The following is a 14,754-nucleotide window of genomic DNA, read 5'->3' as shown; positions in this document are numbered from 1 at the left end:
TCAATACTTACTGTGTGCATACAGATTGCTCTTACTGTCGCATCAGTAATGGTATGCTGTTACGGGCTTATCATTTCAAGAGCTAACTTCAGGGACAACATGAGTAAGATGTTCAGTTGACTAAAAGGCAAAATGTACCTGCTACTACCGCTATTACTATTGCTGCTATTACTGTTACTACTCATAATATACACTATTACTGCTACTCCAGTTCCTACTACTATGATACTAGCACAATTAAGGCTACACATATGAAGGTGAAAAGTTGACAAAATATTTAGGGGAGCTTGAACTAAATCGAAACACACTAAGGACATGGAGATTGTCAAAAGGGAGTATCTCAAGATTTGATTCGGGTATTAAGTTGAAACTTTTGGAGAATATTTAAAGGAGAAGATCAATTGAAGAAAAGGCAATATATGCACTCCATTACTAATGCTACTGATACTACAACATTTGCAAGTTCTACTATTACTATTTCTATAGCTCTAACTACTACTTCTATCGCAACTACTTGTAAGGTTAAGAGAATTAAGATGAAAATTTCAAGAGGTATATGAATATACAGGTTATCAAAAAAGCAAATCGATAAAATCATTGCAATGGCTAATTGCATTAAGTCGAGTAATTGTACTACTGCTGTGACTACAATTACAACTATACCTAAGGGTATAAAGCTGAAATTTCGGAGAATATTTATGAAAATTTCTATTGTACGAGTGACTACCTGCTGTCCGTATGCAGGTTGTCAAAAGGCATATCAGCAATATCTTATAATCAGTTTTGCGTCTGAAATTAAAACTTGACGCTTGTTGTGGGGGATGTTGAACTAATCAAAAGACAAATTTGCATCATAATACTACTGCTTCTACTCATACAACTACTACTACTGCTACTAATATTATTACTGTTACTGCTACTACTGCTACTATTATTATTACTGTTACTGCTACTACTGCTACTAAAGCTAAAACTACTACTATTAACCCTACTTGCAACTTTAATAAATCAAATATTATTAACATTTTAAACAATAGAGCATATGTATATTAAACTGACAATGCACATTTATTTGTATTTTTTTTCAGTAAACTGTAAATTATGTTCTGGGAAAGGGAAGGTATAGGGGTTTTGAGCCCTACTCATGTTAATATCTGCTAGTTTTGAGTTTGACTCGGTTATTTATTGTAATTTCTGTTCGTTTTGGGTTTCATTTATTTATCGATGCTGACCTGTGGTAGTTGTACGCTTGGTAGATTATTTGATTTTTTGTTGCTCATTTTTGGTTCAATGGGGTTCTATACTTTTCTTTGAAAAACTCATTTTGTGGAAAAAGTTTTTCAATCAATACATAGGTTTATACAGTAAATACAAAGAAGGAACAGAATCATGACTGATGAGGTGTAATTAGGTTCCAAACCTTAAAAAGGGAATTATCAAAATATTTTTCCCTATAACGAGTTTGAAATCACAAAAAAATCACAACTTTTTTTTTTTTTACAAGGGGTCCTTCAGGAACGCTCGGATTCAACAATCAGCCCTAACCCTCTAATTTTTATCTTCTTTCAGCCATACATACAAGTATGAAAACAAAGAAGGAAATAATAAATGAAAAGAGAAAAAACAAATAGGTGAAAAACGAGGATTTTATCAGCCAGTAGCAAAATATGAAAAACAAGCAAATATTTCGACAAGGACCTCCGCCAAGTCGTCCTCAGTGCTCAAAAAAAAGAAGGAGGAAAAAAGGAAACAAAGAAGAAACAACAGCAAAATCTAACCTTTTTAAGTGAACTGCACGAGAGGAAAAAAGACACTGAATCAAACAACAAAAACCAAGTTTAAATCAATGAAAGAGAAGTTACCAATTAGATTGAATAAGTATCCTTTGCCTTGCAACAGATTTTGCCTGTCTACAATTTCGGTTTTCATTAGATATGCGGACAGGTTGTCTTAAATTAGACTGGGCGAAAATATTCATAGAGTCTTTTGATATTAAATTATTATAAATTGGGCTTAAGGAAATATCTCCCGTGTCTCTATTTATAGCCATATTTGTATTTATATGTTGTTGTTTTTTTTTATCTCAATTGCCTCTTTAAAAGATTGCGGTAGGCCATTTACGGTAGATATTAAAGTTGCCTCTTCAAAAAGAACTACATTATCATACGTCTCGAAATTCAGCGACAAACTTGGAAAAATTTACAAAAACAAAACAAAACATAATCTCTCTGTTTCTTTCAAAACGTGAACAAAAAGCTAAAATTTTTTCAACTTGGGAAAGTGTAAAACGGACCCTATACTAGGTAGTGGTGTCTACAGAGTCTCGTGTTCATGTGGAAAATTTTACATTGGAAGGACCCATCAACAACTAGGGGAACGATTGCAAGAACACAAAATTTCAATAGATAAGTCCCTGAGATTGTAAAATAAAAATGCGACTTTGATTCAGCCCTGGCCCAGTATATATACGAAAATTCTGACCATTTAGTTCTTTTTTAAGAGGCAACTTTAATATCTACCGTAAATGGCCTACCGCAATCTTTTAAAGAGGCAATTGAGATAAAAAAAACATATAAATATAAATTTGGCTATAAATAGAGACACGGGAGATATTTCCTTAAGCTGAGATATTTTTCATACGTCATGCATATCCAGTATGGTCTCAGAACGTATATACATACAAGTATACCCAAAAGCATCAATAGCTAGCAATACGAAACTGATGACAATAGAATGGGGAATATTGGGGAAGATCAGAAATTATCCAAGTAATAAACAAAGGACATAACAAGGCTTTTTTCCCAAGGGAGATCAGATATTTGCAAGATGCATTATATATCCTGTTGCTAAAAAATTTAGGAATGACATATGACTCAAAACGCTAGAATTGACTCTCTAAACATTCTTCCAGAAGTCTTATTCCCTATGTAATCTAGCTAACGCTGAGATTTGTTTACCACTAAAACAGCAGATTAGCTAATCCTAGACCCGCTCATAATAAGATTTAACAATTATCCAGAGTTAGTTAGATCCAAAACCCACATAGCCAATTAGAGGGCTTCATTGTCAATCCTGAGCAGTATAGAAAAAGTTTGAATAGAGAACTAAGGACTTAAATCCTGGGTTGCAGTAGTTGTATTCAAAACGACAGGATTCAAGCTTAAAAATTTGATGATGAAAATTTTCTATCTCATCTGGTTGGAATAGGTCAATCATATGTTTCTCAAAATTATCATATGTCAACAGTGATATCTGATGACAAGTATAACCTAAAATTAAGGTTAAGCGTTAGCTAAATCTGACCATTAGACATAACGACGTGTCTCAATAGATCAATAGAAAGACCCAACAAAGCCACCGCGTCGAAGCCAGTGATAAGTTGGCAACCTTTTTCTTAAATGTGCCTTACCAGGCAATCAAAATAGCCTGCAAGAAGTCCAAACCGGGATAAAAATGTCAATAGATAGATAGATAAGTGTATTTTAAAGCCAAATATACAGCCATGAAGAGAGTACAATAACATAAAACGAAAGGTGCAAATAACATAACTTTGATCAGTGATCATCATAAAACACTTAAATGAAACACTGCATTAACCTAATACTAGTACTTAATACTTAAAAAAAACGGTCATTGAAAAGAACACTTACCACTCGGAAAAATACATAAATAAAACATTACATTTACTTCATACTGATATTTTATTATTATTATTTTTTTTTTATTCAACAAAATTTACAGATACCTTGCTACTCTACAAATAAACTGAGGCGACGTACTATTTAAGATACCTAGAAGTGTCAACTCATTATTTCCAAACATCCCTTAGTTTATCGTAGAGAGCCCTTGGCAACGGCTGAAGCAATTGCACTAAATAATCGTCTTTAACTCTGCAAAGGGGGCAAGTATATCTGTCTTCATTGGAACCTTTTGGTTTCGTGTAATCTTGGTTTCTATTATCAATTAAAGCACCGAGGGGACAGGCGGAATAAGATAGTCCGTAATTTATTGTCGCTCCGAGCTATAGACCTTGAGATGTGTCAAGATTTGCTTTTTCCCTAGCGAAATTGGCTGTCAGAACTGCCGGCAAATTTTCATCTGTGATAAACAGTTGCTACTGTTCTCAAAGAACTACGTGGTAATGGGGTAAGCATTTATGATTTTTCTATGAGGTGCTAACTAGCCATATAAACAAAGTCCATAGACACTGTTGTCAAGATTGACATAGGAACAGTTTTAGGGCTTTTTTACACTTTTTTTTTACCTTGGGTGACACCAGCGGACTTTAAACTGTAAAAATACCATTCTTTTCATTAAAAAAGTATCCTTTTTTTTGCAGTGGCCATGCTTTTGCTTCTGGTTTAAAATCAACACCCATAAGTTCTAAAGCTGAGGGAAGTCTCATGCACAAAAAAGTAATTTACATTGGAGGGTAAGGGTCCCAAACTAGTGTCAGAACCTTTTTTTTTATTGGATTGAAACTTATATCTGAAAGTCTTTGGATTAGATTTGCAAAATAAGAATAGAAAAGAAATATCGGCTCGCTTGAAAATTGGCCCTAAAAAGGGCCAACAAACCAGTTTTTTATATATAATTGGACCAAAATAATTTGTTGTCATGTTTTCATTGATCAGATTGGAACTTGCAGCTGTAGGTCAATGGTCCAAAGGAAACCAGATGCAAAACAAAATCTGCTGGATCAAATTAGAACCATAGATGGGTAAAAAATAAAATAGTAATAACCGGGAAACCAGAGATGGGTTCCTTCAAAACAGCTTTAAGATTTGATAAAATAATGGTCAAAAGAACCCTAATGAAGACCAAAAACTTTCAAAAATAGGCATATTGATGACTCGTGATGTTCGAAAAAAAGCTGCAATATTTTTGTGTGTGTTTCTCCTATAGTCTACCACCCAGCGTAGCATGATTTGTGTATGGTGAAATATGACTTGTTCTAGACATTAGCTTGGAGCCAGCGCCCCCCACTCTCAAGAAAAACTAACCCATGAAGAATCTCCCCCACCCCACAGGAAATTTCCCCAATGGAACACTCCTCGACATGCAAAATTGAGCAGCCAAAGAGAAAGAACGAAATAACTACCTCTATTTTATTGTATGTTTCTCCTATAGCCTACCACACAACGTAGTATGCTGTGAGTATAGTGAAATATGACTTGTTCCGGGCGCTCCCTCAAAAAAATTCTCAATGAAAAATTTCCCCCACCCCGCGAAAATTCCCCCAATGGAATATTCGTCGAGATGCACAATTGAGTTGCCAAAGAGAAAGTACGAAATAAATATCTCGAAGTTTCAATCAGGTGTTCTATAAGGGGCGACAAAAGGGCAACAATATCAAAAATAGTTTTAGGATTTGGGTTGCTTGGTCTCCAATCACTTTTGATTTAAAAACAAAGAACTAGAACTGTCAATTTCTTGTTCAAATGAGCATCCTCCGAAGTAAACCTAGAACGACTTTTAGGCTTTTTAAACATTTTTTTTACCTTGGGCGACACCAGCCCACTTTATACTCTAAAAATACCATTCTTTTTTTTAAGTATTCCTTTTTGTAGTCGCCATGCTTTTTTCTTCCGGTTTTAAATTTACTCCCATAAGCTCCGAAGCTCAGGGAACCCTCGTTCACAAACAACTGTAACAATTGTAATAACCGGCTTGGATACGGACTTAGATTCTGGAAGACAATTGAAAAAAAATTCTCACATTTGTGTCTGAAGAAAAGCCAAATCATGTGTGTTTGATTGTTGAAAAATCTTGTTAGTGCGTCTTTAGCTTTTGAAAACCCCATTCAAATGGCATTCACTTTTGTTCGTTTCGAATCAGCCTTTATATTACTCATTTTATGTCGCATCTTCTCCAGTCCAGTTCTCAGAGAATCCACTTCTCGCTGCGTATTTATATTTTCTGCCTTAACTTCAGTGATCGCTCCCTCCAACTTAATTGATAACTGGACCAGCCCCCCCATTTATTCTCACTATTTCTGATAAAATTGGGTCTTTTTTTGCTAACTGACCATTCATTAGGGTGAGCATTGCCATTAATCGAGATTCTGCATCATTAGAGATATGGCTATCCCCTGAATTCTGGCCTTGTGTAAACATTCCTTGGAATGAAATGAACAAATTCAAAGCTCTACTTTTCACAGGTCTTGCCAATACGGATACAATTTTGTGCCACTATAATCCTTATTATTGTCAAACTGGCATACCACTCTTTGATTTTATATGAAATTGTCTTATTTTAATAATGCCGAAAATTCAATTTATGCAGCGGTCAAAAACTTCAATCAATTCAAGTTATTCAGTGACGTCAGATATTCCACTTGGTTACAGATACTGAATGGATATTTTAATCTATATATAAAAAAAACTAGCTGTTGGTGTGGCGCTTCGCGCCCCAATACCCCCCAAGCCCCCCACCGCGTAAGTCGTTACGCGCCATATTAGTTACGCGCTATTGTAGTTGTGTCCCTGTGTCCCACCTGTGAATATAAATAGATATATATATATGTTTTTAACTACGTAAAACTTGCGAATATACAATATTCTTTGCTGTCCCATTGTCTGTGCATACAAATAGATTGACAGGTTTACCGACTCTTGAACATGCAACATATAATTGTCCCTGGGAAAACAATCCGTATTCAGATCTATACCGCATTTTTCTAATGATTGCCCTTGGGCTTTATTGATGGTAATTGCTAATCGAATATTCTCTGTGTCCCTCTCGTCATTTATATATCCCCCATGTGCCCTTCCGGCGTCCCTGTTGTAGTTGTGTCCCTATGTCCAGGTCGTCATTTATATTCCCTGTGTCCCGGTCGTCATTTGTGTCCCGGTGTCTCGGTTTGTAATTTCTCTTTGAGTGTCCCGGTCGTCATTCATATTCCCTGTGTCCCGCTTGTCATTTGTGTCCCGGTGTTCTGGTCTGTAATTTCTCTTTGAGTTTACCGGTCGTCATTTATATTCCTTGTGTCCTTGTGTCCCGGTGTCCCGGTCTGTAACATACGACAATAGATCAATTGTGTTGATCAATGCCTACCAGATTTTAGTTAAAAAAAAACAAAGGTTCGGCGATATGTATTTCATTGTGACGAAAGACAAGCCAAGGTAAAACAAACCAAAAAACTTGAAAGTGATACCGATGATAAAAAAAAACGACGTTGAAAGGACTATCGTTTCCTAGTTGCAACATCTTTTCCGCACAAATAATAATTTAGTGCTTCTGTTCAAAACAGCAATCGAATCGATGCCTACTGATACGCAACCATCAACGAAGTGGCAATCGTTATGGTCGGTGATCAGTTCTTACCTCGAGATAATATTCTTTATAGGCGAAACAATCAGTTGACAAGAATTGTTTAAAGTCATCGATGCTACGATGTCCTACAATATACTATCATTTTTTGGGATGGAGAGGACGGCTATCACTTTAATATTAAATTGATAAATCCAGCCACTAACAAAGAAATGGATAAGAAATACAGCGCAATGAAATGTTATTCCTATAGATTAATGATTCGTCATTTATTACATTTATATATAATCCATCTTGGGATTAGATACAACAGCTTTTACATCCTGGACAATCGCCGGTTCATAGACATGCCATTACGGCCCGTGTCTTCCGGCAAAAGTTGCTCTCCTTCATCTCCTACAGAGTTATGGGAGAAATACAAATCGCAAATGGCCGAGAATATACTCAACCAAATACGGCTAGAAAGGTCAGATATGACCTTGGACTTTACAACAGAAATTTATAACTGCACTTTAGTTATGATTGAAAATTTGTGCTGATCTATTTCAAACAAACTTCTCAAGCATTTGGGAATGCCTTCACCTAATCGTACTGGTTCTATTTCTACATGTGTAGAATGGGATTGTGAACAAAGTTACAACACAATTGATCTATTGTCGTATGTTACAGACCGGGACACCGGGACACAAGGAATATAAATGACGACCGGGACACTCAAAGAGAAATTACAGACCTGGACACCGGGACGCAAATGACAAGCGGGACACAGGGAAGATAAATGACGACCGGGACACTCAAAGACAAATTACAGACCGAGACACCGGGACACAAATTACGACCGGGACACAGGGAATATAAATGACAACCGGGAAAAAGGGACACAACTACAACGGGGACGCCGGAAGGGCACATGGGGGCTATATAAATGACGACGGGGACACAGGGAATATTTTATTAGCAATTACCATCAACAAAGCCCAAGGGCAATCATTAGAACAATGCGGTATAGATCTGAATACGGATTGTTTTCCATTGACAATTGTATGTTGCATATTCAAGAGTCGGTAAACCTGACAATCTATTTATATGCACAGACAATGGGACAGCGAAGAATATTGTATATTCGCAAGTTTTACGTAGTTAAAACATATATATATATATATATATATATATATATATATATATATATATATATATATATATATATATATATATATATATATATATATATATATATATATATCGCAGCTGGGACACAGGGACACAACTACAATGGCGCGTAACTAATATGCCGCGTAACGACTTACACACGTGTGCAGGATTGAGGGGAGTGCCCCCACCAACTATGTGTTGGTGTGGCGCATAAGACGTAAAAATGTTTTCCCCATTGCGTAACTACTGAAAGAATTCAGTGTCTAATTAAATCAGAATAAAGGTCCTTTACCAACAACTGGTTTGAAACTGAGATTAAAGCTTTTTAAAAAAATAGATAGATTTTAACTGTTCAACGACTGAATAGCGACTGACATATTATATGATGCCACTTGAAACAAGAAAGCCCTTTCTTTCACAAGGATGAAACCTAAGTTTCTTAAAACTTTCCAACGATAGTAATAAATTCAGATGTATTTTCAGTGTATGTGTCTGAAATATCAATGGTCCAGAAGTTACTCGAAATATGCTTGTTGGACAAAAGATATCCCTTAGACATGAAAGCACTTTATTTCACAAGAACGAAACCTAAGTTTCTTAAAATAATACAGCAATAGTAGTAAAATGGAACATATTTTAAGTTTATGCGGGTGAAATAATTTATTTCACAAGTTACTCAAAACATACTTTTTGTCCCCTTCAGATATTAAAAGCACTTTGTTTTAAGAGAATGAAACCTGAGCATTATGAAACGATCTAACGCTAACAAGAAAATAGATATAGCTTAAGTTATGCCTCTGGAATGTTCATGGTCCACAACTAACTCGAAGTATACAGTTTTTACTCATATGATGTCACTTGATATATGAATGTACTTTATTTCACAAGATTGAAATCTAAGCTTCTTAAAACGATCTGACAATAATAATAAAATCAGATATATTTTAATTCTATGCGTCTGAAATACCCATGGTCCATGAGTTGCTTGAAACAAACTTTTACCCACGTGATGCCACTTAAGACACAAAATTACTTTATCGTTTTACGTGAATTGTCATTACAAAAAACTTAATGTCAATTTCGTAAAGAAGAAAGCACATTACATTGTCTTGAAAAAGAAAAAAAAATGACTTTTGGGGGTCTGTACAGCTAGGTTTGTTTCTTTAATGTTTTTTCTTACTCGAGCTGTTGTTACCAAAACCTTAATTGAATGTCATTAAGAAAAAAATTCAGTGTCTTTAAAAAGAACTTGTTCCCTTGTCCTAAAAAATAAGAAATAAAAATTTCCTAAGAATGAAAGAATCATAACGACATAATGAAATGGAACATTATTATTGGATCCATATGATACGCAATAAAAATATTAAAACGAATAATACTTAAATGGAATATGTAAATAAAGCTTTAAACAAACTGACACTTCTTACAATTAAAGAATATATAAAGTCCAAAACGAACAGAAACTAGATAAACAATTCTATCATTAATTGTTTGTAATATTTATTTACAAAATTAATTGGAATTTCAACAGCTAAAAATTGGTGAGTTGAATATTAAATACCTGATTGGAATTTCCTAATCATTATCGAATTTCCAATTTGTTGAGAAACAAACTTTCGGATTCTCATACCCGAATTGAATTTTCAACTTATTGAACAGTAAAATAGTTTTGGGTCCTCGTACAAAGTTGAATTTTTAATTTATTGAAAAAAAAAGTTTTGAACTATAGGATCTTTATTGAGTTTCAGTAGTGACACCTCAATGGTTTTAAAAGGCCAGATAGGGGGTAAACTATTTGAGCTATTAGTCCTTCGAGACGTTATTACGCATACCTGTGTCTGTCGCGATACCATAGCCCATGTGTATAGTAATAGAGAAGCACCTACGTAACAGAAAATGTTTTCTAAGAGATGCAAGTGCATGTTACGTAATAAGGAAGGTTTTCTAGGAGACACAGGTGTTTTTTAAGTGAGAGCGACTGTTTACTTTGGTTGTTGCGAAATAGAGGGGGGGGGGTAATTTTGTTTTTACGTATTAGGGTTTGTTAGAGTCCACCAGTCACGCGGGAAGTTTTTTTAAGGCACGTTTCAAGACATCCCAAGACTTTTTTCTTCAAAACATGTTTCTACATGATGTTTTTGTTCTTACGTAATAGGGGAATGTTTACTTATGTTAAGGATGACGTATACACACGTGACTTGTTTTTTCAGGCCCCCTTGGGGATCCCTGTTTGTGACTGAGAAGGACACACCCGTGGGTGTTGCGTAGTGACGGTGCACAAATGGGATGTTACATAAAACTTTATGACATTAAACTATGTTTTACTGCTGATGATGGACAATGTATATGTGTCCAAAATATCCATTTAAATTTTAATATTTGTTTCACTGACAATTAAAAGGTTTCATCCCTATTTTGAACTGTTACATTTCCATATTGAAGTTTCATCCTGGATTAATAAATCTAAAGAATACAAAATTTTGTACATACAAATTTATTGATATAAACCAATTTACAAAGCATTATTAAAACACAGAAAAAGCAGTTAAAACTTGAAAACGGAAAAAAACCAAACATGAAAAATAGCCTGATATAAAATAGAATACAAACAAAAAAGAACCATGAATTAAAGAGAGGTGATGGTCCTAGCAACCAATTCCAGAGGGAGGGTTGAAGTTAGAGATAAATTTAGGCCCTATTAAGAGCAATTTCTGAGTGCTTTTAATGAAAATGCCACGTCTCTTTGAGCCAAGACTATGCATCCTCGGTTGAAAAGCACGTTTGAACAATATTTCTCTTCAAATTTCCCATGATCTTGTTAGAGGTAAATTTAAGCCTCATTATGATATTTTTGAAAGCTTTAAATGAAAATGCCTCATTTCTTTGAGCTAAGATTATGCGCCTCCGGTTGAAAAGCGCAAACTTGAATAATATTTTCTCTTCAAATTTCACGTTATCTCATTAGTGGTAAATTTAAGCCATGTTAAGAGCCATTTATGAGAGCTTTAAATGAAAATACCGCGTTTCTTTGAGCCAAGACTATGCACTCCCGTTTGAAAAGTGCATATTGGAATAATATTTTTACGTCAAATTTCACATAATCTCGTTAGAGGTAAATTTGAGCCAAATTATGATATTTTAAGGGCTTTTAATGAAACTGCTTCGTTTCTTTGAGTCAAGACAATGTACCCTCGGTTGACAAGCGAACTACTGAATAATATTTTTTCCTCAAATTATCGTTAGAGGTAAATTTAAGCCACATTTGAAGGTTTTTAATGCAAGTACCTCATTTCTTTGACTGAACGTTAAACTTCACTTGCTTCAGTCAAACAAAATTCTTTTAAAAAGCAAAGTACCTGTTAGCTTAACTATAAATCCTAGAAAATGTTTGCTCAAACAATTCACGACACCATGACAAAATGTGGCTAGCTCACCCTAGCAACGAATTCCAGAGGGTTGCAATTCCAGATGGTCTTAGTGAAAATCCCTTATTTCATTGACTTGGTGTTAGATTTCAGTCACCCCACAGACAAAAATTCATTTAATACCTCGTAACTTAACTTTAAGCTGTAGAGCATCTTAGCCCAAGCACCTCCCACTGCAGCAGTATTTGGCAACCCCATAGCACCCCGATGACACGTATTACCATTCATAAGAAATTTTCCACATATTTTCATGATAAAAATATGATTTAAATCCACTGATTCATGTTTCTGGCAAACCAACCATCCATGATACACTATCTATTCACGCCACCGTTTCACACTATGAATGGTCCCCTGGCACCCCCTCATTATTCTTAAGAAATTTCAAGACAATTTCCTTATAAAAACTTATACTTTAAGTCTATTGGTTTGTGCTTTACGTAACAAAACTCCTTAATGATGCTTCCCCAAAAAAACCCTTCACAAAACCATAGAATTATGTGGCTGCCCCTCGTGGTACCCTTCGACACCTGTCATCATAATTTGAGCATTTTTGACGTTTGAAATAGGTTTTTATTTTTTTATATAGTTTTGTGACAATTCCTAACCCGTGCCACACTATGACCGGCCTTCTGGCACTCTACCACCACCTCATCATTCCTAAGATATTTCTCAGATATTTTCTTGTTAAAAATGACGCATTAAATTCATTGGTTCATGTTTTCGCAAACCAGCCGTCCATGATATACCATGTCAATTCACACCACCGCAACCAACCACCTTTGATACAACATGTCAATTCACGCCACAGTTCCACACTGTTACTGACCTTCTGTCACCCTCTGACACCCTTCATCCCTCTTAAGACATTTTCCACATATTTTTTGCTGAAAATCCTGCATTAAATCCGTTGGTTCATTTTTTTGCTACCTAGCCCTCTATGATACACCATATCTTTTCACGCCACCGTGCCACACAATGAATGTCCCTTTGGCACCCTTTGGTACCCTTTCATCATTCCTAATATATTCCCTGATATTTTTTCTAATATGGTGATAAGCAATTTGGATTCCACCACTTCTGACCCCTGGTTACAACGGTTCCATCTCGAATTCTGCTAGATTCCACCCCAGTTCAACCAATTCAAGCTCCCACTATACCCTCTCCAATCCCAACTTCAAATCTGGCTCTGGTTGTATCAGTTCTGGGTTCTTCACTTCTGCCTCCCAATTCCACAAGTCCTATTCCGCCAATTTCACTCCAATTTCCACAAATTCCAAGATTTTGTATGTGGCTGCCTCCATAGTAACCTATGGCTGCCAAATGGCACCCCTCTTGCGAAAATTATCTTGCCTAGGTGTTTTCCAAGCTTTTTTCTCACAAAATAAATTCGTGAACTAAAAATGATCATTGTTCTTTTATTTGAACAGCGAAAACTTGCTATTACATGGCTAAATTGCACTGTTTCATGGTAATTCTCAGCCTTTGACGCTGAATGGCTAGAATGCAGCACCGTCTAGCAGGAACTATCGCACACACATTTCTTTTCCATTTTCCTCTAAAAATATTCGTTTAAACTAGAATCGATCCTTTAAACTTAATGAAAAATTCCCATTTGTGTTTCTTCCGATGACTTCTAGCAATTGAGGCCAACATGATATAATCTACCACTTCTATGATACCCGCCGGCACACATACTGAGTACTGGTAAAGCAAACTGCTTTCAAATTAGGTTTGTTGAGGTTCACTTAGCGTTGGCCAAGCTAATGGATTAAATTCGCTAATGGAGCAGTAGTGCGGGTAGTGGAGCAGTATTGCGGTGTCCCCATCTGGATTTTTAAATGTAAAACTCACAGAAAGTTTTATTTTGTATGCAGCTGACTCCTGACTACCAAATTCGTCAAAATAAATTTTCCTGTCTGCCAAATGTGAACCTAAATTAGTTGAAAATGTTCAGAAATTAAATAAAAAAGTTTATTTTAACTGAAAATAGGAGTGATATCAAAATTTAAAATGAACAGAAATTATTCTGTGAATGAAAGGGGCTGTCCCCTCCTAAAGCCTCCACTCTTTACGCTAAACTTTGACTCTTTATAAAAACTCAACAAAAACTTTAGCGCAAGTAATATGGCATAGATCGGGACTTTATAAACGCCTATTGGGCCCCATCTCGCATATTACTCCCAGCCCTCAGCAGCCAAATACGGTAATAATCCTCCCTAGCAACCAGATCTCCTATGAATAAAAGCGGTACATCACATTTGTATATTCCTATGAATACATAACTTGCATATACCAAACATTACATCTTGCCTACGTTCCCATGAAGACATAATTTACAGACTTCAATGAGTACATAATTTGCTCGCTCCCATGAGGCCCTAGCAACCAGCTGTAGCAACGAGATCCAATATAAGGTGTTTATTATTACTAAGAAAGTAGAACTCACGAGTGAAAACAGTTCGAATGTAATTTCTTCACTAAGTTTAAAGACATACTAGCAAAAAAATGAGTGGTTTGTTTACACTATTGGAAGTCGATTGTAAAGTGAGCAGCAGAAGTAAAGATAGACGCACAGAGAAGAGTACCAAACGTAGCAGTAGAAATTGGAAGGGATACTTGCGAGGTATGCGATATAATCGAGCGAATTCGAATCGGAGGAACAGTTTTGTTTTGCAGCAAGACTTAATATAATGCATATACATAAACTTCCAAATACTTTAAATGCAATAGTGAAATATATTAAGGATAATAAATTGAATCAGTGTGTAAAAACTGAATAACAAGTATGTTTTTATAATTCTGAAATCAAAACGTTTCTATTTCAAAAATGTTTTTTTCTTGTTGGACATTTTCTAATAGATTACCGCTCATCTTCTCTCTCTCTCTCCCTCTCTCTCTCTCT

The 14,754-nt window shown here is 35.6% G+C and overlaps 1 long non-coding RNA gene across 1 annotated transcript in view; it reads left to right on the top strand.

The window, feature by feature from the left end:
- The window catches only part of LOC136030348 (uncharacterized), a 361,960-nt gene that overhangs the window by 270,486 nt on the left and 76,720 nt on the right, over window positions 1-14,754 (top strand). The window lies entirely within an intron of this gene.

This window comes from Artemia franciscana, chromosome 8 (genome assembly GCF_032884065.1).
Source record: "Artemia franciscana chromosome 8, ASM3288406v1, whole genome shotgun sequence".
NCBI classification, from domain to species: Eukaryota; Metazoa; Arthropoda; class Branchiopoda; order Anostraca; family Artemiidae; genus Artemia; species Artemia franciscana.
The sequence above is the reverse complement of the archived record's forward strand: the minus strand, read 5'-3'. Positions and strand labels throughout refer to the sequence as shown.